At 38.7% G+C, this 25,186-nt stretch overlaps 2 long non-coding RNA genes and 1 other non-coding gene across 3 annotated transcripts; all 3 read left to right on the top strand.

Moving 5' to 3' along the window:
• The first annotated feature begins 9,374 nt into the window (after positions 1 to 9,374).
• On the top strand, positions 9,375 to 9,448 carry TRNAV-CAC (transfer RNA valine (anticodon CAC)). The gene has a single exon. It is a non-coding gene; the product is annotated as a tRNA-Val (tRNA).
• A 7,658-nt stretch (positions 9,449 to 17,106) lies between these two features.
• On the top strand, positions 17,107 to 17,788 carry LOC149210254 (uncharacterized). Its single transcript, XR_016252281.1, has 2 exons — positions 17,107 to 17,226; positions 17,396 to 17,788. It is a non-coding gene; the product is annotated as an uncharacterized LOC149210254 (long non-coding RNA).
• A 1,964-nt stretch (positions 17,789 to 19,752) lies between these two features.
• On the top strand, positions 19,753 to 20,221 carry LOC149210255 (uncharacterized). Its single transcript, XR_016252282.1, has 2 exons — positions 19,753 to 19,841; positions 19,954 to 20,221. It is a non-coding gene; the product is annotated as an uncharacterized LOC149210255 (long non-coding RNA).
• Positions 20,222 to 25,186: the final 4,965 nt, after the last annotated feature.

Here is a 25,186-nt window from a genome sequence, read left to right on the forward strand (position 1 = left end):
ATCGGTCCAAGCATATCGACATCCTATATCACCATCTATGAGATTGTATGCAGAGGAGAATCATGTTGTCAAAGTACATTCCTATAGAGGATAAGGATGAAAATATTTTGACAAAGGCATTTTCAAGATGCAAATTCAAGTTTCACAGAGGCAGGATCGGGGTAGAAGATAAGCCTTTTCTTGTTGAGAGGGAGTGTTGAAAAATGCAACAAGATAATCCTAATTTAATTTTGTCCCTTAATTAAATTAGGAATTAAATTCTAATTCTAATTCTCATAGAAACTTGTAATAGTTAACTAAGGTTTTTTTTTTTTTTTTTGTAAATAAGATATTATATTACTTGGTAAACTGACAAATTACAAAAAAGGGTTGTGTGCGAAACAACCCATCACAAGACCTAGATGAAAATCTAGTGTTGGTCATAGCATAGGCTAAATTTACAGTACTATCTAGACAAAAGAAGGAGCGTACTACAAAAGTGAAGTAGAGAGGTAATCTCATTACAACATTTCAGAATTTGAGAAATTAGAAGCCTAGAAATGAGAAGAACGCCATATGGCAGCTGACCATCCAGATATTTTTATCCTCTGCGACAGACAAACTTTTTTGGAGGCAGAAGAACATACACATGGGAATACAAATAGAAAAGGAAGTGTACACCTCCCCTACTTGGACCAGGGGTGGAGCCATGAGAGAACCTGAGTTACAGGAATACAGGGGGAACCAGAGAGCGAGGGGAAAACTGAGGAGGGAAAAGGCAGTGAGAAGAATTAGAGGGAGAAGGGGGAAGGTGAATTTATAGAGGCCATGAGGAGGAGAGAGATCAAAATGAGGGAGAGGGGATGAGAAGGGGAAGCATGCAGAGATCTCAGGAGGGGAGAAGGAGTAATGGCAGAGCAGAGAGGTGTAGGTTTTAACCCTGTACAAAAATTACCTGCATACAAATTCTAAAACACATAAAATAAACAATGCGAGAGCATAACACATAAAACACATATAAACAGAGATTTTCCCCTGGATCCCAAAACTGGGACTATCAACTTGATTTTTCATTATGTTCCTTTCAATGTTACAATACATATTCATACATGCCGAAGCATCCAAACTATGGACCGAAAACCATCGCGTCCAAAACCATGGACTGAAAACCATTGCATCCAAAAACATGTGCAAAAATCATGCACAAAACCATATGTGGGTCTGCCCAACCTAACATAGGGTCCAAAACCAAAATTTTCCAGGGCGCTGCCCCAAACCCCATAGAGTGGGGTTACATGCACCCCTCAAATCCCTTGTGACGCCCCCCGTTACGTAATCGGCGCAAGACTACATGGGCTAGTCATGTAAAGAATATAACACAACCCAACATTCTTCCACTTGTTGTTTTCTTTCCACAGGGGGTTGCAAGAGAGCTTAGTCATTTAATCAGCCCTGCAATGCCCATTGTTTCTCTACACCAAGAGAACTTCTCAGAGCTCATATATTTTGTCAATGCATCTGTAGTATTCTTCAAAGTGTCCACCTTTACCAGCAACACCTTTTTGTCTTCTATCATATCCCTCACAAAGTGATACTGAACATCGATGTGCTTTGTATTTGAATGATATGCAGGGTTCTTTGCCAAGAAAATTGCACTTTGGCTGTCATAGTCTATCCTTATAGCTTCCTGTACTAACCCCATACTTGAACACAATCTCTGCAACCAAACTGCTTCCTTGCTTGTTGAGTGGCTACCATGTATTCTGCCTCTGTAGTTGATAGTGCCACTACAGATTGTTTCTTACTCATCCAACTGACTGGAGCTCCAAATAGGCTAAACACATACCCACTTGTAGATCTTCTCTGATCGAGATATCCAAGCCAGTCTGCCATCAACAAAACCATGAATATCCAACATTTTGTCCAATCCTAGTCTTCCTTGGTAGCACAAACCATATTCACTAGTGCCACGCAAATACCTGAAAACACGCTTCACTACTATCCAATGCTCCTTTCCTAGTTTTGACATAAACCTACTCAATACTCCCATTGAATGTGCAATGTTTGGTCTAGTACAGACCATTGCATACATCAGGCTACCGACTGCATTTGCATATGGAATAGGGGACATGTCCTCTTCCTCTTCTTGTGTCTTGGGACACTGTTTAGCAGATAACTTTACACCTACAGGAATAGGAAGCTTCACCGGTTTACTATCCTGCATATTAAATCTTTGCAATATTGTCTCAACATACTTCCTCTGGTTTAACCATAGCTTCCTCTTTGCCCGATCTCTTTTAATTTCCATGCCCAAAATATAGTTTGCAGCACCAAGATCTTTCATGTCGAATTTAGAGGACAATTGGGTCTTCAAATCCTCGATAATTTCTTTGTCATTTCCAACGAGCAACATATCATCCACATATAAGACCAAATAAATAACACGGTCACCAATTAATTTAAAATACAAACAGTGATATGCTTTGCTTCTGGTGAAGCCAAGTCCCCATATAAATGTATCAAATTTCTCATACCACATCCTTGGTGGTTGTTTTAACCCATACAGGGACTTCTTTAACTTGCATACCAGTTTTTTCTTACCCTTCACTGCAAAGCCTTAAGGTTGCTTCATGTAGATATCTTCTTCCAAATCATCGTGAAGAAATGTTGTCTTCACATCTATCTGTTCTACCTCAAAATCAAAAGTAGCAACAATAGATAAAAGTAATCTAATAGAAGCTACCTTGGCAACAGGAGAATAACCTTTTTCTATCAACCGAGCTTGTATTTCTCCACCTTTCTTTCTGCATTTGTCTTCTTCTTGAACACCCATTTGCTGCCAATGGGTTTCCTTCCAGCCGACAACTCCACTAGATCCCAAGCCTCATTTTTGTGCAGAGATGCCATTTCATCAACCATGGCATCTTTCCAGAGTTTTCCATCCTCTGAATCTACTGCTTCCTCCACAGTTCTGGGATCATCATCAGTAATAGATAAAGAAAAATTTGAACAGAAAGCAGATGGACTATACCTTTCTGGCTGCCTTCTTTCTCAAACTGATCTTCTCGCACCTAGAGTTTGTGGCTCTTCATCTTCTGATTCCTCCTCTGCTGTAGAGTCTGATTCTTCCTCCTTTAGCTCAAACTCTATCTTTTCCGGTTCCTTTGGTTGGACTTCATGTTTAATAACATCTTTCACCTCTCTGAACACCACATCTCGGTTGTACACAGCCTTCCTTGTTACTGGGTTCCAAATATTATAAACCTTTAAACCATCCTTATACCAATAAATATGCACTTTTCAAATTTACTATCCAACTTGGTTCTTTTATCCTTTGGAACATGTACATATGCATCACATCCAAATACCCTCAGATGTGAAAGAGAAGGTTTCTTACCTATCCATACCTCTTGTGGAGTCTTATCTTCCAATGCTGATGAAGGTGATCTATTGACCAGGTAACATGCAGTCTCCACCCCCTCTACCAAGAATTCTTGTCCTAACCTGGCACCATTGAGCGTGCTTCCTGCCCTTTCCATCAACGTCTTGTTCATTCTTTCCGCAACTCCATTTTGCTGAGGTGTATATGGAGTAGTCTTCTACCATGCTATACCACACTTCTTACAGAATTGTTCAAATTCCTTACTACAAAACTCTCCACTGTTATCTGTCCTCAACACATTTATCTTCTTCTCTGTCTGGTTTTCCACTAGAGCCTTAAATTCTTTAAACCTGTCAAAGACTTTAGGTATCTTCTTAAAGAAATATATCCATGTATTCTTTGAGAAGTCATCTATAAATGATACATAGTACACAGATTTACCCAGTATGGAACCTTCACAGGTACAAACACATCACTATGCACAAGCTCTAATGTATGTTTCGCCCTCTTACCACTAGCGGGGAAACTCACCCAATTCTGCTTCCCATATACACAATTTTCACAGAAATCAAAATCCAAAGAGCTATTACTCATACCTTCTACCATACCTTTACCATGAAGTATGTGAAGGCCCTTCTCTCTAATATGTCCAAGCCTTTGATGCCATAGCATGGTCTTCTCTCTAGAGACCACTAGATTTTCTGCTCCACTTTCAGGAACCACAGAACTGTTGCATCCATCAATAATAGTGCTACCTTGCAGCTTGTATAGAGTTCCAATCTGAAATCCCCCCACCAATACAAGTGCTCCTCGAATAATTTTGCAAGTATCCTTCTCGAACACTGTTTTTACACTTGCATCATCCAACTTGCTTACAAAAATTAGATTTCTAGCCAATGCAGGAATATGCAGAACACCCGGAAGTGTTCTAACCCTTCCACCTTGCAACTTCAACTTTACTTTTCTGCGACCAACGATTCTAGCCTTCCTGTCATCCCCCAAGAAGACATTACAATTTACCACCATCATATTTCTCATACTTTCAGAACCACTCTCTATGGGGAGTGAAGTGAAAGGATGCACCTGAGTCAATCAACTATGCCTCATGATCTACATGTGTACTTGAAGAAGCCAAGTACACATCCCCACCTTCATCTGAGGTGGTTTTCAGCTCTACAGAAGGAGAATCATCAGATCCCTTTCCTTTGTCAGGAGCTTTAGATTTACAATCCCTTTTATAGTGCCCTTCCTTTCTGCATTTCCAACACACCACCTTTATAGGTTTTCCTGGAGATTTAGATCTCCCACTCGATGACTTATTTTTGTTTCCGTTCTGCGACCATCCTCGTACAGACAAGGCATCACCATTCTGGCTCTCCATATTTTTTCGTCTCATCTCCTCCGTCAGAAAGGATGAGACTATTTCATCAAACTGCAAGGCAGTTGCATGGGAACCTATTGCAACAACTAGACTATTCCACGAATCTGATAGAGAACACAACAAACTGATGCACTTATCTTCATCTGAAATTTTAATATCAACAGATAATAACTCATTTACCACAGTATTAAATCCGTTAAGATTTTCTGTCACCAAGTCTCCATCTTTCATCCTCAAGTTATACAACTTTTATGTAGGAAGATTTTATTCACCAAAGACTTAGACTGGTACAAAGTCCCTAACTTGTCCCACAAAGCCTTCATCGTAGCTTCCCCTGATACATTCAGCAATACTAAATTTGAGACACACAATTGTATTATGCTCTTAGCCTTCCTATCCAACTTCTTCCATTCTTCATCGGACACCCCCGTTGGTTTAGTACCTAGATCTACCATGACCCACTGATCCTTATCCACCAACAGATCATCCATCTTGAGTTTCCATAACTCAAAACTCAGACCATTAAATTTCTCGATCTCTATCTTTCCAGTGCTCGCCATCCTCTTTCACCACTAGAATCCATCCCACATATCTCCCACTGAATAGGGTCTACCACAGGTCCAAGCGAAACCCCTCAGCAACAAAGGCGTTCCCTTAAAGCCAAAAACAGCTCTGATACCAAATGTAGGTTTTAACCCCATACAAAAATTACCTGCATACGAATTCTAAAACACATAAAATAAATAATGCGAGAGCATAACACATAAAACACATATACATAGATATTTTCCCCTGGATCCCAAAACCGGGACTACCAGCTTGATTTTTCATTATGTTCTTTCAATGTTACAATACATATTTATACATGTCGAAGCATCCAGATGGGTTGATGGGTGAATCTTTCCAGACAATATCCATTGGTTCATTGTCGGGAGTGGTAACAACTGCATCATCCAACTTTCTTTTCTTTTCCTTTTGATGACAACTTTGTTATCTTTCTTCTCAATCTGGGGTCCAAATTCTCTTCTCAGGTGAAAAATTGAATCACTTTGTGTTGCTTGAATGAGATAAATTGTGATTTGCATGTACAAGCCGACAAAGCCATTCAAAACCAATAAAGAAATCTAATTCATAATCACTATGTTTTTGGTAATTTGTTGTGTTTTCTCCTAACTGTTGCAATACCACGGAGTCTTCATCCTTTGCTTCTCTTCATTTCCAAGATCACATTTTTTCTTTGTAGAGCTTCCATGACGAGATCATCTAATGTGTTGAAATTGCATTGAACCCTCTTACCCAATTGTTGTGCTTGTTTCAAACTAAATTACCTGGAGCGGCTGTATTTTTCACAAAGTGCTGCAACTCTCCCTTTCAATTCTTTGAAAATTGTTGCAAATTTACAAGTCTTTAAGTTTTTTCTGAAAATGTATGCATTCATCATTTTTTGTGTAAAGCTTGTTTCCTATTTTTCATCATAAGAGGTTTTTAAATATCACCACTTCTCCATTGTTGTATAAAACAAGTTGTTTCAAAACCATAAATTATTCACTACTGCAAAAAGCAAAAACATGTCAACTCCAAAAGAGAAGAAGCACAAGGTATGTGTTATTGTTCATTTTGAGCCACAATATATCATAGTCATTAAAGCATACCTAGCCATCAAAGTGGATTTTGTGTAGGTAGGTTGTTTAAGGTTTTGTGAAAAGATTCAGGGGTACAATTTGCGGGTGACTAAGGAATTTTCCAAAGGTTTTGATTGATTGTAGGCAAAGGTTGAAGCACTCACTTTTCCAGTCACAACCCAATGAATAGTTGAGGCCACTAAGATCCCTTTAAATGGTCAGGAATAGTTTAAGGGTATGGAGTTAGATTCAATTTATTTCAAATATTTTTTGAAACTACAATACCATGAGGGGTATGGGTCAGCTGTTCCAAGGAGCTATCTACATGACCACCATAGTAAAATGTTGGAAGTAATTTCAAAGGTATTTCACTTGTGAAGGGAGATTCAATAAAGTTTACCAATATCATATAACACTCCCAATGCATTTTACAAGAAAAAAACCTTTAAATCTTGCTTACTACTTATTTAGGATTCTTTGCAAAATGGTTGATATAGTTCAAGCCAAAGGGAGTCCTATTCAACCTAGTCTATTTTATTTCTCATTAATTAAACTGCTGGTGGTAAAGGAACTTGATAAGAAAGAGCAGTCATGGAAATACTTTTTGATCTCTTCAGGGTGGATGACACAACCTTTTGTTAGCCAAAGGTCTATGAAAAATACCCCATTAGCTTACAATTAAAGAAGCCTCACTTGTATTAGATAGTTCGGTAAAAAATCCTCTGACTAAAATCAAACTATTTGACAAAATAAGTGCTAAAAATCTTCACTTCTCACCTAAGGCAGAAAAGGTGGCTAGGGGACTGAGAACAAGGGCTTCAACCAAAAGATTGCCTATATATTCTTCACTTGTTCAAGCTATTGAAATATCAGAAATTGCCCATAGAGAAATTGAAGTTGATAAAAGGGATAAAAAAATCAAAGACCTACTAGACCAGTTGGACAAATCTCACCTAAAAATAGCTTATTTGCAACAAGAAAATAGAGAGCTAAGGCAAAAAGTATCACAAGAAACTACCCACCCCAGTGAAAAAGAACCATCAAAGAAGCATTGGAACATGTTGTGAAGGAAAAAAGCAAGCAAAAAACAGATGTTGAAGATGTGTAGGTGACACTTGAGTAGTCAAGAAGACCTAGGACTAGGTCTGTTGCCAAAATAAAAATGAAAGTGGAGGAGATTATTCAACCAGAATAGAAAATGGTATTTGATGAGCAACAGGAGTTTGAAAAATTGTTGGAACAACTTGAAGGAGTTCAACAACAAGTAGATTGGCTAGCAGAAAAAGATCACAAGGATAAATTGAGTTTGTTTAAACAATTAGAAGTTGTTGAACATGTACTTGAAAAAGCTAAATACAAGTTGAAGTGGACCTTTCCTCTACATAGGAAAGTGAGAAGTTTGTATGTCCAAAACTTCGTTTTGAAGAGGAGGCTTAGATTAGTGAAGCAACAGCTTACTGAGTGTCGAGATGGCGAATTTTTGCTATACCAACAAAGGGGAACTAACCCAATCACAAACCTCAATTAGGTCTACTTACGTTTGGGATGGCTAGCTCCAACGGGTTTTAAAGGATCCCGTAAAATATTAAAGGTGTCGAGGGATTGCTTCCTTGAGGAAGACTTCAATTAAATCAACAAAAAGAAATAGCTAACCTATATGAATTATATCCTATCTATGCTAATTCTAACTACTCTAATCTATCCTGCAGAAGCATAACAAAAGGAGGTTAAACATCATATATAGATCCCAAGTCCAAATGAATCAATTACTGATCCACATAAGAACAAGGTTGTATTAAATCCTAATTGTAATCCAATTACTTATACAAGAATACACATTCCTTTCCATACAAATAACACTTGCAACTAATGTTTAACAATGTTTCGAATCAACAACCTTTCATGAGTTAAGCATGCTATTGAATTATATTCGAATAACCAAGAATAACCATGAACTGTATGTTTTCAATATGCACAAAGCATAACACATGTATCTTTATCCATAGTTGCATTTTTCATGATCTTTTCCTTTCTTTATTCAATTTGTTGATACTCCTATAGCGATTGATGTTCAACTCGTCAACATAGCTCGACCTCCTAACATTGGCACATCAACTAACAGGTCGAGGACATATTAGTGGCTCTAATGGACATGGTATCAACCCGGCTACCAAAACGCCAATTGTCTTGGTTTTTTTGTGTGTGTATACGATGGCATCCCCAGTTCAATTTTTTGACATTTTCAAACCAAACTTAGCCAAGGGAACATATCTATTATGATTGGATGATATTTTTGTAAAACAATAATAATGACTTAATTTCGTTTGATCTCGTTTTTGACAGTTTTGATCCTCTCTTGAGATATCTGATTAGAATTTTAAACTCTCATTATTTTTGATAATCATACTCTCACTTTACACTTTATATTATTAATAGAAACGTTTTTTACCAGCGTAAAAAAATACAATATATTTATTTATATTGAAAATCCAAATTAAATAAGGAAAAATGACCATTATAAAAAAATAAAAAAATGAAATAGAATGTTTAACCTTTATTTTTCACACACGAAAAAATGAACACACACTAACCACACTCAAAGTTTTAGGAGCCCCGCATCCAGCCCGTGCCCAACCAAATATTTAAAATTAACTGCGGGCATCCTTGCGTTGTTATAGAAGGGTCGCATCATTTAAAAACAGTCCGCTTTGGTTCACATGTAGAACTGTGAGATCTCTCTTTATATACACTACACACAAAATTAGAAGACAAAAATTAGCTACTAGGGTTTAATGTCCAAAGCATCTCTGATCTGGTGCACTCTATTAACTAGGGTTCAGTTTTCCAGTTATGAACATGGAATTTATTTTAGCCTTTTTTTTTTAATCTCGAAACATACAACTTAATTTTAGTGTTATTGTGTTTGACAAAGAAAGGATTGAAAAAAAAAAATATTTGGTTCAGAACAAACTAAAGTGATAACACCAGCGACCAAACAGTTAATACAGTTGCCTGGGTGGTGTAGTTTGTTATCACATTAGTCTCACACACTAAAGGTCCCCAGTTCAAACCTGGGCTCAGACAAATTAATTTCATTTTTGTTGAGGTCTCTCCATTCGACTCGACCTCCCCTCGGGGAAGATTACGTTTTTTATTTATTTACAACAAAGGGTCCCTAGTTCAAACCTGGGTTCACACAATTGATTCAACTTAATTTCCCGTTGAGGTCTCTAGTTCGACCCCTTTTGTAAGGCCTTCGGAGATGTGCGACGCGTTTGGGCGTGGGCGACCCGGGTGCATGCACAGGCAAACGCGGTTGTGCCATGGGCGGTCGTGCACGACGGTGCGACGACCAATTGTGCAAGCTGCGGTGCGACAGTCATGCGGCTGCGGCTTGAACGATATACAAGTTCTCTTGAAGTGCGAAGATATAATGCGCATAAGGGAGGAGAGCTGGCATGTTTATAGGCATGGTGGCATGTGTTACAACTTATGGAGGCCGACCTACAATGTAGACAAGCCGACGGTGTGTTGGGCGAATTTGCAATGAAGTAGGGGTGTGCGAAGTAGGTTGGGCAAGTCGGCTGGACAGACAGACTACGCTCCAACCTTGTGTATATATTAGGAGTGCGTAGATGGCATTTCAAATCATCCAACTCGCTCATCGCTCAAGGAGAAGTGCATAGGACAAGTGAAGGCGTAGCAAAGGAAGGAGGGCGTAGATTTGGAGATGTGCCTGTTCTTGGGCGAAGCCGCACGGAAGTGAAACGCACCTCTTGGTTTTGGGTGAAGGACGCGGGCAAGGTCGCCCACCGGTTGGAGAAGGGCGTGCACAGTGTGTGGCGCCCACATTGTGCGACGACTTGGCGTGGGTGTCTTGGCAACTCGGTTGAGTGCCCGCCCATCGTGCAAGTGTGCACGAAGGTGAAACGGAGGTTGGAATCGGAGGTCGTTGAGTTGGGCAGGCGGTACTACGTGTTGTGCACACGATTTGGGCATTTGTCGAGAGTTGGCAAGCGGGACTGCATGTGGGTAGGGATACACGGTTTGGGCATTTGCGACCAAACGAAGAGTGAACCGGCAAAGACGTGCGACGAGGTGAACGACGGGTTGGAGAGTCGTGCGGCGACCGTGCGGAGGTGCCGCCGAGCTGGGCAATCAAGTTTGCCGAAGTTGTGAAAATTTGGCTGTGTAAATTTGTGGTTTCCCAAGGACTTAGTCTATACATTGTAAAAATGATGATTATATAATATATTGATTCGGGCAGACTCACATTACGGGGAGTTGCCCCTCCCCTTTATACTGTTGCAATTGTTGTTGTTCTCGTTATAATTGCTAGGGATAATGAATGAGTATGGGCTTCATTGGTATAAAGGATAAATGTATGTTTACTTAGTTGCGAAACACAAGCTAAGTAATGTTAAAGTGAAAGTAGGCGTAGTCCACGAACATAAGTATTGGTGAAAAGAAAGTGTTCGGTGGTGCCGCACCTCGCTATAAGCGGTTCGAAGACTACCGCAGGTGTAGGGGCGTGACAGTTGGTATCGGAGCTCGGTTGGATCTGGTGAGCAAGGTTTGCTCGTGAAGGTTTGAAGCTGATACACAACTTGACAGTTGGTATCAGAGCTCGGTTGGAGCTGGTGTTAGAGCAGGGTTGCTCGTGACGAGGTGCAAGTGTGGGTACACTTGGAAACTTGACAGTTGATGACAGTGGAAGCAGGTTTAGCAGAGGTGAAGCTCAGTGCTTGGACCAAGCTGAATGATAAGGCATGGCAAGTTTGGGAGAAGGTGGAAGGAAGCTCTTACTTACCTTGGACAGGTTGAAAAGGTTGAAGGAAGAGAAGCCCCGTATCCGTGAAGAACTTGAAGCCTTGGAAAAGAATGTTGAAGGAGAGCTTCTTCGACTTGGTTGGACAATGGAGCAAGGTGAAGTTGCAGATTGTGCTATCAAGGAAGAGGAAGCCGTGATGATTGAGGACATAACCATGATGGAGGATGAACTTGAGGATGATCAAGTTGGACCAAGATCGTGCAGTTTGTGGACATGGATGGATGAAGAAGAGCCTCATGATGATGAAGTAAGTGTTGATACTTGTGTTTCATTTGGGCATTTGGTAGATGAACCGTGTGTAGGGAAGGGCAAAGCCAGTTTTCCTATGCTATGGAGGATCTTACCATGGATGACTATGATGGAACCTTGTATGGAGAAGCAAGGATTGTCGATTGTTGCAGGACTTGTTGGGGTTGGTTGTGACCTTATGGTAGAAGGTGCAATGGCCCGTGACAAGGGAGGGACATGATGATCGTTGTGGATGATTGGGTCATGCTTTAGCCACATGGCTAAGTGCCCGGCATGACTCATGGACAGTTGAGGAGGGCACACACTTATGATGCTTGGGTGGACTTCTCATGGCCGAGACCAAGAGATAGTCTTGGTGGACACTTTGGTGGAGGAGCTATGATGGAGAGACTCATGACATGATGATATGGTTGGGTGACCGAGTTCACTAAACAGAAGATTGAAGACTTGGGTGTGATGACCGATGGTTGTAATGAGTCTACTGGATTGGACTACATGGGTAACTTAGTCATGGACATCAGGTTGGAGGCATGGAGCATGGCAGTCTTATGCAGGGACATTGTGTGGGAGCACTTGTAGAGGTGTCATGGACATCCAATGAGGAGTGCCAAGACAAGGATGTTGTGCAGATGGATTTGCTAGTGTGACATGGAGACTTATTACTTATAAGCCTATGGAGAGGTTGTACACTCTTGTGCAACAAGACCATGGACTTGGTTGGATTTGTGAGCAGATTATGGAGCATTCCTACTACATGGAGATGTTGGTTGGAGATGACTCAAGGAGCTCATGATGACATGAGATTGTTGTGACTTTTAGGGACTTCATACATGGTGGACTTAGAGGATTTGATGCATTGAGGAGCTGAGGTCAAGGGACTTTGATGCAGTATGGGATGCATACTTTCAAAGTACATGTATGGGCATGGCTTGGAAGAGTGACTTGATGTAGAGGATCGATATGAGACACTTTGAGGTGATGGAGTTACAACGATGATGATGATGCCTTGGTGGCTACACTTGGGCATGGGTTGAGCCGAGACTCAACTACTTTTCACACATGATGATGTTGGGATAGATGTGGCTGATTTCATGTAGCACATTGACACCAAACATCATGGACAACATGTTGCAGATGAGGTGGATGGAGTTCCATGGACCTGAGCATGGATTATGGAGATAGATTCTTGATGAGTCGAGGATGTGGCAGGATGTTTTGAGAAACGACTGATGGTGGCATGAGGATGTTCACTCTCATGGTTTGAGCGTGATAGTTGGACTGATCACCCGACTAGTTCGAGACATGAGGGCTAGCAGTGGGCAGAGATGTGTTGGCATTATGTTGGAGTATCATGACAGAGGTTCACATGATGACATATGGATCTAGATGACATCTTATGGAGAGCATACCGTGGAGGTACATACCTTGGTATGGTGAGCTTGGTGGCAGTTGGTCACTAAGCCGAAGCATGATGGAGATGAGGCCCTACATATGTTGCAATGATGGTTGCTTGTGTGGAGGAGTCGACATCATGGATGATGATGATCTTGGTGGATGGCTACCAGGATGGTATGTTGTCGAGGACGACAACGATTTCAGGTGGAGGAGGATGTAAGGCCTTCGGAGATGTGCGACGTGTTTGGGCGTGGGCGACCCGGGTGCGTGCACGGGCAAACGCGGTTGTGCGACGGGCGGTCATGCACGACGGTGCGACGACCAGTTGTGCGAGCTGCGGCTTGAACGATATGCAAGTTCTCTTGAAGTGCGAAGATATAATGCACATAAGGGAGGAGAGCTGGCATGTTTATAGGCGTGGTGGCATGCGTTACAACTTATGGAGGCCGACCTACAATGTAGACAAGTCGACGGTGTGTTGGGCGAATTTGCAATGAAGTAGGGGTGTGCGAAGTAGGTTGGGCAAGTCGGCTGGACAACCAGACTACGCTCCAACCTTGTGTATATATTGGGAGTGCGTAGATGGCATTTCAAATCATCCAACTCGCTCATCGCTCAAGGAGAAGTGCGTAGGACAAGTGAAGGCGCAGCAAAGGAAGGAGGGCGCAGATTTGGAGATGCGCCCGTTCTTGGGCGAAGCCGCACGAAAGTGAAACGCACCTCTTGGTTTTGGGTGAAGGCCACGGGCAGGCTCGCCCGCCGGTTGGAGAAGGGCGTGCACAGTGTGTGGCGCCCACATTGTGCGACGACTTGGCGTGGGTGTCTTGGCGACTCGGGTGAGCACCTGCCCATCGTGCAAGTGTGCACGAAGGTGAAACGGAGGTTGGAACCGAAGGTCGTTGAGTTGGGCAGGCAGTACTACGTGTTGTGCACATGATTTGGGCGTTTGTCAAGAGTTGGCAAGCGGGACTGCGTGTGGGCAGGGATACACGGTTTGGGCGTTTGCGACCAAACGAAGAGCGAACCAGCAAAGACGTGCGACGAGGTGAACGATGGGTTGGAGAGTCGTGCGGCGACCGTGCGGAGGTGCCGACGAGCTGGGCAACCAAGTTTGCCGAAGTTGTGAAAATTTGGCTAAGTGTAAATTTGGGGTTTCCCAAGGACTTAGTCTGTACATTGTAAAAATGATGATTATATAATATATTGATTCGGGCAGACTCACATTACGGGGAGTTTCCCCTCCCCTTTATACTGTTGCAATTGTTGTTGTTCTTGTTATAATTGTTATGGATAATGAATGAGTATGGGCTTCATTGGTATAAAGGATAAATGTATGTTTACTTAGTTGCGAAACACAAGCTAAGTAATGTTAAAGTGAAAGTAGGCGTAGTCCACGAACATAAGTATTGGTGAAAAGAAAGTGTTCGGTGGTGTCGCACCTCGCTATAAGCGGTTGGAAGACTACCGCAGGTGTAGGGGCGTGAAACCTTCTGTAAGGTCCTCGAGTTCTAACCGAGCGTGGGCGCGCAGTGAACGAGCGCGGGAACGATGGGCACGCGGTGAATGAGCGCGGGCACGATGGGCGAACGGTGAACGAGAGCGCGCGTGATGCACGACCCGGGCGAGCGATGCGACAGAGTGTTGTGCGATGCGACGGAGGGCGCGCACGACCGAACGCGGATGGAACGCCGGGCAGAGGTGCGACGAAGTGTGACGATGGAAAAATGACTAAGGCAAAAGATGCGACGGTGACTTATACCCAACGAGCGTGGAAGGTATGGGCGTGGGCCGACTTGCAAACATGGGCGGGCCGACGCATACATGGGCGCTACAAAGGGTGTGATAACCTTGTTTTGGGGGTCGGCTGGAGTGCCACCACCCACGATGGAACCACAATGAAACACATATATATTATGTGCGTTGAAACCTCATTTGCAACGAACAGAAGTCGCAAGACAACTTCGCATAAGCTCAGGGGTAAAAAGGAAGTGCGCAGATTTGAAGGGAAATGCGCATAGCTCATGCGCATTGTTCAAGGGCGCAGTCTTGGTGATACTTAGAGCCAGTCGAGGGTTGGGCGAGGTGTGCCCAAGGTTGTCTTGAGTGCAGATTTGTGTCGGGATTGACGAGGGTGTCTTGGTGGCTTGGGTGAGCACCCACCCATTGTGCAAGGCGTGCACAAGGTTATTGTAAAAGGTTGATTTGCCTATATTGTAAAAAGAAGCTAAGTATTGGCTAGGAGTTTGCCAAGCATTACTTGTGATGATTGTATTATCAAAGAAAGATTGATTATTATATATTTTCGGGCAGACTCATTGTTCAGGGAGTTGCCCCTCCCTTTATACTGTGCAATTGTTTTTATATTTTATAATTGCTCTGGATAATAAATGAGTATGGGTGTTCATTAGTATAAAGGATAAACATAATTTTACTTGGTTGCAAAACACAAACTAAGTAAGGACAATTGAATTAGGTGTAGTCCATGAATATTAGTATTGGTGAAAAGAAAGCGTTCGATGGTGCCGCACCTCGCTATAAGCGATTGGAAGACTACCGCAGGTGTAGGGGCGTAACACCTTCCCTCACGATGTTAATCTTATTTTATTTACTACAAAAGTCGTTGTTCAAGCTTGGGGGTTGAAACAGTATCTTATTTTATTTATTTACAACAAAGAGTCCCCATTTTGAACCTGGGCTCACACAATTGATTCGATTTAATTTCCTGTTGAAGTCTCCAGTTCAACCCTTCCGACAGGATGTTAATCTTATTTAATTTACAACAAAGGTCGCAGCTCGAACTTGGGGGTTGAAACAGTGGATTTTATTTTATTTCCAGCAAAGGTCCCTAGTTCGAACCTGGGTCAAGAGAGTCGATTAAAATTTGCGTCAAATTTTAGCTCAGACATTAAAATTGAAAGTTGAATCAAAATTAACTAGAGACAGACATCAAAAATCAAAAGGTGAATCAAAATTTACTACAACTATTAAAGATCAAAAGGCACAGCAAAATTTACTCCATAAATTAAAGATTGAAAAATTCAAAAAATGGCTTGCCATATTCATAGCGAGATACATATAGACGGTACATAGAAAACTTAGAGATGGAATAAATATGCTCGAAAAATTCAGAAAATTCCTTTGTCATATTCATATACAAGAAATATATATATATATATATATATATAAACAATACACGCACGGTGGGATTCGAACCCAAATTGCCCGATTAATAATCAGAGGCCTTCTCCACTAGGCCACAGGCACACAAGAAAGTACGTATGGATGTGTTAAGAACCTTCAAATCTCTAAAACACAAGCACCACGTTTGCAGTCAATCAAATCCCTTGGGTGGCAGACGCGGGGCAAAAAACTGATTACCCACTTTTCGTCTTTGAAGGAAAGCAACACGACAATAATCCATCACATATTCCTTAATAACTAGGAAAAATAATAGTGCTGTACAAACTCTAATAAAAAGTTAATGAAAGAACCACGACACAACACCATTTATCCATTCATTATTAAGAGGTCTATAGATTCATGTATGTGCCATGCTCTTATTAGTCCCTGCCTGGGACTAATAGCGTTCGATCAGGCGTTGACCTCCTATTAATTTGAGTTGACCGGAGCATTTAGTTGATGTTTTTCGCTTTTACCCAAAGTTTTATTTTAAAGCTTTGATGTTTTTTGCTTTTTATCCAAAGTTTTATATTGGAGGTCTTATTGCCGGGTTGCTGAATTTCCAAATCCAAATTTCGTGACTTTTTTGTTTTACCCAAAGTTTTCGGAGGTCTTATTGCCGGGGAAATCGATTGAACGTTGTGACAATTCATCTTACCCAAAGTCGAGTTTGCAGAATGTTGTGACAATTAATTTTATCCAAAGTCCAATTTACATGTTATGACAACTGATTTTAAGTTTGGGGCAAAGTTTTTTTAGTATATGTTGGAGACTTAGAGCAGGTGGCAGCTTTTGGTCGTGCACAACAGCCAGCTGTTGGTGTCAGGAGACTTCTAGCAGGTGACTTCTAGCAGGTGGCAGCTGCCGGTGCTTGTAATACCATCTTGTAATACCGTGTTGAGGGCAACCGTTTTCCTTTCTAATTTAGGAGATTATGCCAAGGAGAACACAGGACCAGGACCTGTGAAGCCTGGCGTCGATACAGTGGATCAGACCGTGAAGACCGTGGTTGGCTCTGTCTATCTCAAATTTGATGGAAAAACCCCTTGAGATTCTTCATTTCCTGTTCTGTGTTTCTTCATTTCCTGTTCTGTGTTCTGAGGACAAATCTCATGAAGCTAGAGCTTTCAAACTGCATGAATGGCAGACTTGTTTGCTCAAATATATTCAGCAACGTATGAAACGTTCCATGAATGCTCCAGAGCAGGTACCGCGTCATATTTTGGCCGTATGCTGTAAATCTTTAATTCATCAAACAATTCGTTTGGACTGGTGCTAAATTCTTCGCAATGCCTTGGTATTTTCTGTGAATCTTTAAAATTTTCAATCTCTGGGTGAAGTTATGCTAAATTATGCTTAATTTTCCGTGATTGCAGGTCATTCAGCCGCTAAATTTGCCATTCCAGCTCTCCTTTATAGGCAGGATGCAGTTTCGGATGGCTGTTATCCCGAGTTTGCTTAGAGCAGTACGCTTATTGAATCTTTTTATTCTTATTTAACTGATTTCTTTTAATTCTTACCGAAACATTATTATTTGAGAAATTTAGGAGTCTGAATGGACATTTACGCCGTTAAACGTCGGAATTTGGTAATAATTTTGCCGGGGCAATCAATTCCGGAATTAGTGTGCTCGGTGTTCGTACCTGAAGACTACACGGACACCTGAGATATTCTTTTTAAGGTCCAATAGTTTTGAGTGAAAATTTGTGGCGGTGCCATCCATACATTTAAGCTTGCTTCTTATTTTAACTTTTTAGTTTTGATTTGTACTTTCCCTTCGTTTAGTGCCTGTACGCATTGGCGGAATATGAGCAAACTAGAATAATATAGCTTTACCATATAAGTTAATGAATGGATGTGCAAATAAATTTACTAATTTATGGCTCAGGTTATGTCAGCAAGCTGTAATACCGAGTAAATTTCACAATCATATTTTGTTATTTTGCACAGCATTGTGTTAGTCTATAGGTTTTCAAATTAAAGTCAAACCAGATTCGGAAGATTTTGAACCATATAATGCTCTCTCAAAAGAGCTATTGATGTTAAAAGTATTACGTACCTTCCGGCCAAAATGTCTGTAATAAGTTGCTTTATTATATCTTTTCCGAACTTGAGCATCCTGTCTTTTCGTTTTTCTAGCTTGTCGTGTTTTTTTTGGTTTTGTACTTTTTAAATTTAAATTGTATTTAGCATATATTTCGTATTTGGTGTATATTTAGTGTCTAATTCAACCAATTTTTATAAAATTTAAAACGTTTAATAACTCAGAGTGGACTAAGAAATTTATTTTTAATTTCACTATATCTTATAAAATGCTATTCCCATCACTTTCTTTTTTGGAAATTAATGGGATGAAGTTAGAAAATGAATTTTACAGTAAGACACATACAAACGCATCTGGTTATATTCATCTACGCTTTAATTTTACAGGCATTAAAACACAAAAGAATTATGGAAGAATATCAGCTTAACATCTCCAAACAGTTTAGGGTACAGGCAGACTTTCAACTGATGCTAGAGGTTTGTTATTATGTAAGGTCATTACAATTTACAATTTTAGTTGAATTGTTTTGATGAACTCGACTCCACGGGGTAACTTTTTTATATGTACCTCTTTTGGTAAAAAACATGAGTCGGATTCTCTCTAACTCTTCTATACACTGCTGTTCAAAACCCAAGTCATTCGCACGATTACGTGTTGTTATCTTTTAATTAATCCATATAGCAGCCTTCATTCGTTTATTTGTATGTTCGAAGTGTAATTTGTTTTCTGATACTCCATCAATGATCAGATATTATTAGTCCTTGCTTGGGACTAATAGCGTTGACGGCGTATTAATCTTCTGTTTGACCAAAAATATTGATGTGCATCACAATTTTAACCAAAGTTTTCATGTTAAAAAATAATATAGAATTTATTATGTAATTGTTAATTGGCCAACAAAATTGAGGGTCTTATTGCGGGCTTCGCAGGTTTCAAGACGGGTAAAAGTAAGATATCCTAAGTTTTTGGTAGCTCTTCTGCGTGTCCTTGCGGCAAACTTTTCTGATATCCAAAGTTTTCAAGTGCAAAAGATATTCAACTTTTCTGCTATCCAAGGTTTTCTGGTGCAAAAGATTTTTATATCCAAACTAAATATTCTGGTGCAAAAGATTTTTATATCCAAACTAAATATAATTCACTGAAGATTTTTATATCCAAACTACATATAATTCACTGACACGAACTTTGCCACATGGCTATCTACATGTGGAAGCTCTAGTGGGCTTTCTGCATGCGGCATCTCTGGTGCTATCTGTAGGCGAGCAAGTTGATTTCTCATTATCAGTCATTGTTCTCAGGTAGGCCGCCCCCTTTTTTTGGAACTGGTTTCTTTTATAAGCGAGGTACTTCCATAATATGACATATAATCTCTAGGTTCTGGACTAGGTTTCGACCATGAGGCCAATACTTTGTTCTGAGTTTTCACGCAATTGCTAGAGTTGGAATGTCAAAGGTTTCATTATCTGTTTTTAGTTCAGCCTCCTCCATGGCGGTTGCCAGAGTTTTCTCACAATTTCTAGAGTTGGAATGTCAAAGGTTTCATTATCTGTTTTTAGTTCAGCCTCCTCCATGGCGGTTGCCAAAAAATATTCTAATAGTTTGTTACAATTTGTTGTAAAATAGTTTGATGCAGCAATGGAGGAGTGGCAAAAATGGAGACTCCTTTCATTTGCGCTTCCCATCTTCAGCTATAAGCATGAAGGTTATAATCCCAAGTGATGTTATTCAGTGAGATGTCCTACATAAGCAACAATGGAGTGCATTACCTTTCTGGCCAGGTATTGTTTTATTTTCATTTGATTCTTTTCAAATCATAAGTATGTTAAAAATTTTAACATGAATTTGTCAGGTTTATATTGACAGGGTTTTTGTTGTTGACTCGCATTGCAGAGAGGAGTAAACCCCCTTTAAATATTTGGCGGTGGCGCTCGTTCATGCTCCAAATTATTATTGAGATTTCCCTGAGTAATATTAAGAGATTTTCATGGTTGATTCCCAATGCACGGAGTAGTTGAAAAGGTAGCTGAGAAAACCCTTTTTATAAAATATTTGTATGTTCCAATTCTTCTGCTCAGTAAGATTCACTTATGAGTGTCGGGTTTTTATTGTGTATTGAGGACTCCTGTGAAAATGAAAATAAAACCAGTTTTAACCAGTTTATTGTGGTATGTTGTTAATGTGTGATTTTTAACCAGTTTTACCATATTGATTTTCGTATGTGTTTATTTATTTTATCTGTGGTTGTTGGAGGCATTTACCCCATTGTTGGTTTCTGTAACAAGTCTTATTGTTAGGTTTTTTTTCTTCAAAGCTCTGGCAAAGCCGCGCAGGGTCTTAATACGCTCTGATGTATAATCATGTGCCGTCCAAAGAGTCTCATGGCGCAGCCTTAGTCTTTTGTGGAATACAATTTATAAAAGTATCTTATCTGCAATTTGTCAATTTGTTAACTTATAAAAGTATCTTATCTTATCTGCAATTTGTTCGGTGAATTTTATTTTTAGCTAGACGTGGTAGTTGGTATGAAGAGCATGGCGCCTCAAACATGAGGCTGCCTCGAACATTACTTAGCTTTCAAGTATTTCTCTTAAATATTTTTTTTCCATCGTCGAGAATATACTAAAAATATATATAAAATTGGTATTCCACAATATTCTTTATCTTATCTCTTTGCTTAATATATGCACGCAAATAATTGATAAATCTTATCTGTTTTCTTAATATATGCACGCAAATAATTGAATTTATCATATGTTAATATGCTTCTTCAATTTTAAAATCTTTAAAAATGGTGAAGGCATTTTCTCTATCTATATTTAAAATAGAAAAAAACCCAATCAATTTGAAATTGGTATTAGGATTTATAATAATTAATTTAAATTTTAGTCGTTATGAGTTATGAATTACATTTGGGCTTTATTTGAGACTATTTTAAGTGATATGTTTTATTCATTATAAGAAATAATTTTTTATTTTATTTTTAATTCCATCTTCATATCTAAATTTACTTATAATAACTTAAAATAAAACATATAATTCATTTCACATTCCTAACCTTAAAATAACAAATTCTTTTGACATTCCTAACTTTTAAATAACAAAATCCAAAATCCAACTTTTAAATAACAAAATCCAAAATCCAGGCAACGTGAGAAACATAAATTATATCTATATATGCGTTCATTTAATATTCTGAAAAGTTAATTCCCAAATTCCCAACGATAATTGCACAGGAATATATGTTAATATCTTTGATTGAGATTATTAGACATTGATCTCATTTTGTGTACGTGCATCACCAAAAGAAGCCTATGTAGGGACATCAACATCTACATTCTCTCTTCTTTTCCATATAACAAAAATATTGATAACATTTATGAATATTTAACCGCAGGTTTTGCACTGGAGATTGTGCTGCTATTAACTATTTTTTTCTTTTAACTTTTTTTAACTTTTTTGGATTACTTTTCACTTTTATGATTAGAACAGTTCTAGTATTGACATTAACATTCCCAAGATATACCTCAAAGGAAAAATTCTGCTATTAACTATTTTTTTTCTTTTAACCTTTTTGGATTACTTTTCACTTTTATGATTAGAACAGTTCTAGTATTGACATTAACATTCCCAAGATATACCTCAAAGGAAAAATTCTGTTACAAAAAAAACGTCTTTCTCGTTAATTTCTCACTCTAAAATGTATTGCATACCCACACTTAGCCTTTCTTGGCACACTCTTAATCCCCGTGGCCTGCGATTCCTACAACAAGAGGTTGCAATATGCGTGTACTAAATACAAATACAGGAAGCAACATATTTCTGCATCCCAACGGTATTATACAACTAATTTTCATGTTAAAAGTTGGCCACCTTCCGTGGAACGAAACGAGAAGTCTTTAAATAGTCTACTGACATGTTGACTGTTTTCACAACGTGTTGAGCTGACTTAAATAGATGGAGAGCGTTTGTATTGTTGTTGTGGCAGACTTCTGAATTTTTTAACAAATTACACATTGAATTCGCATGTTGCAGAAAGCGTTTGTATTGTTGTTGTAGTAGACCCTGGCTTGTTGTGGCAGACCCCGGCAGGGACTACCGGCTGCATGCAGCACTTGTTATAAAGAGAGGTCAGTTTTTTGATAAAGTATTTATTTTTCTATTTCTTTTTTTTTTGGTATATGTAAAAAAATTATGAAAGAAATGATCAATCATTTTAATTTTATAAAAATGGTTTAAAATATAATTGTTTAGGTTATAAAAGTTATTTATCTCATTTATAATATTAAAGGGGCTACTAAATGATTGAGTGTAGTTTTTTATTTTTTTAAGCAATAATTTTAATGTGATAAATTTATCTAAATTTGTATTTTAGATTAGTTTTAAATTTTTAGCACATTTTCATTATGAAGAAGAATGAGTATGCATTACTTATACATATATTCATTTGGCTTCCACCATCAAACTAATCGTAGGTGCTAATTTTATCAATTTGTTTCATCTTGATTTATCTAATAAGTTTGCCTAGCTTGACTTGCCTAAAATCTTCAAGGGCAGACAAACATTGAATTACATATTGGTTTGAGATAAAAGCTTTTTTCCTTTAGGCATCATTGAATTTTGAAGCAACCAATACCCCATGCAACTATCAAAAACAAATATTTATTTGTTTATTTATATTTTTGTAATTTACTCCTTAAACCACTTAGATAGGCCTGCCTCAATTGGAACTCCTCTCCATACACCTCTTACCCCTGGAATCTTGTCAAATGAAGGCTTTTTATTGAACTAATAGATAAGTTAGGCCCCTACCTACAACCAACCCATGGCTTCAATCCAATTTTGACATCTTGTTGCCTTCCCAACTTTTCAGACCAGGTTTCTGCAACTAAGTGGAAAAACAATTAGCATTATCTTCAAATATAATCAATGCCACTTCTTCCACCTTTTCACTAGGTGTCGAGCCCACTCTTAAGCATCCTCAACCATAATATAGTTATGGTGAGTGAATTTAGCCCAAAGGCTCTAACCATCAAGTAGTCTCTATACACACCTAGCTACCTATCTTTACTATAGAGGTGTTATTCTTTTAATATCCCATTCCCCTAGGTCCTTTGGAAATGCAATTTATTTACAATTTACCACAACAATCCCTTTTTTTCTTCTAGATTCGTACACCAAAGAAATATGAAACTTGACCACCCAATTCTATCTTAAACACCTTTTGGAATAAATACAAGTGACATCTAGTACATAAGAATGTCCTAAATAAAAGATATAACAAAAATAACCTACCACCATGAGAAAGCCAAAATTGCTCCAAATGAAAATCCTATTATCTACTTTAGATATGAGCCATTAATTCCTCTTTCCATAATCATGTATCTGGAGCAAAAATCCTAGGTACTTGACCCCATTTTCATAAGTAATTTGTTGATATGGAAAGGATTGAGAGAAAAATTGAGAAGTCTTTGATGTTAAACCAAACCAAGACAATGGTGACTTGTGAATATTTATGAACATACATGTATCTGTACACTGAAGATCAATAATTTCTCTAAAATTCAAAGCATCCATCTTAGATCCATCACATGATAGTAAGCTACCATACACTAATAGGAGGAATGGAAACTATATATTAACTCCTATTGTGATTTTGTTAAATTGATTAATTTGTTTTTCATTCAAAACAACTCGTCTTAGCCCTTCAACTACTCAAAGAAATAAAAGAGGAAGGAAAATATATTATTTTCTAAGTTCTTGATCAAGCCGAAAGAGGTTAAAGTAAAGAAATTGATGAGGAGGAAAAATTATAACAAAGTGATGCAACTAGTGACCCAAATAAAAAAATCTACATTGAAGCCTAGATGAAGCATCATCAATCTTGCATAAAGCAAACTTACTTGGTCAGGATTTTAAAAGTTAGAGTTTAATAATGATGGAAAGTAATTTTTGTTAATTTACTGTTCGAATCCCTCCTAGGATACCCCAATGCCTCATGAGTTTACCTTCCCAAAAGGAAACCAAACCATTCATTGGAAATATTCACTAACAAATTTCATTTGATTTTCATGGAAATCACTTTTGAAATTATTTTATAAATACAATTGCATAAAGATGTTATCCTTTCGAATCAAAGCACTGAAGATAAAATTAAATGTTGCTAGCATTATGCTAGACTCATTAAGAACTCTAGTCATTCAACTAGTCATTCATAGTTTCCATGAGTCTCAAGGTTTTATCCTTACGGAAACTATCAATGACTAGTTGAAGTTCCTCCTCATTGTTCTCCTTTAACCTTTTGTTCTTTGAATCAATATGAAATGTTGGACAATAGTTGGTCATTGCAACCACTCCATAAAAGTCATGTTTTTCTCTCCCATGTATATTTGTTGAAAGTGACGAACCCCCAAGGAAGCAATGTCCTTGAAGGAACTATGCATATAACCATCCAGATTAGGCATTTACCAAAAGGAATTCACATTGAAATAATGATTTACAAATTTATGAAAAAAACTTGAACTATTATTCCCCTACTCTAATCGTAATCCCTTAAATTTAAGTCTTCAAACAACCTCCTTATCATCTAATAATTTCTTCCAGATGCTCTCTAGCTCCTTTATATTTTGTTTGTGGATCCTCTGATCCCTTAACATTTTTCCATGAACCGACTTAGTAAACAGATACTTGATCTTGTTTTTGTTCCCAAGAAACTTAAACATTGTTGACTTCCAAGGAGCATCAACAAAACTAAAATGAGGTCTCCTTAACCAATTCTACATATTCCTCATCCTCTAAATAGCTTGTGTTAAATTTAAAGGGGTTGGTCTTTTTTAACAGACTTCTTGCAATCTTAATAAACATTAGTAGATGATAATGTTCATCGTTGCCTCTAATCCATTCTAATGAAATTAATATTGGAGACATGAGATCATCACTCACCAAGTAGTGTATCCTCGTTGTTATCCTTTCAACACCAACATGCATATTTATCCATGTATTTTAAGCTAGATAAGTTCAATATCATACAAGAAAAAATCATCCAAGTTCATTATAAAATATGAAAACGAACATCAATGCATGAAAAGTCCGCCTTAATTTTTTTTTTTTGAAGCCCTGACCAATA

The sequence above is a fragment of the Pinus tabuliformis genome, chromosome 1_2 (genome assembly GCF_031772625.1).
Source record: "Pinus tabuliformis cultivar Carrire ecotype Pingquan chromosome 1_2, CPIR1, whole genome shotgun sequence".
Taxonomy (NCBI): Eukaryota; Viridiplantae; Streptophyta; class Pinopsida; order Pinales; family Pinaceae; genus Pinus; species Pinus tabuliformis.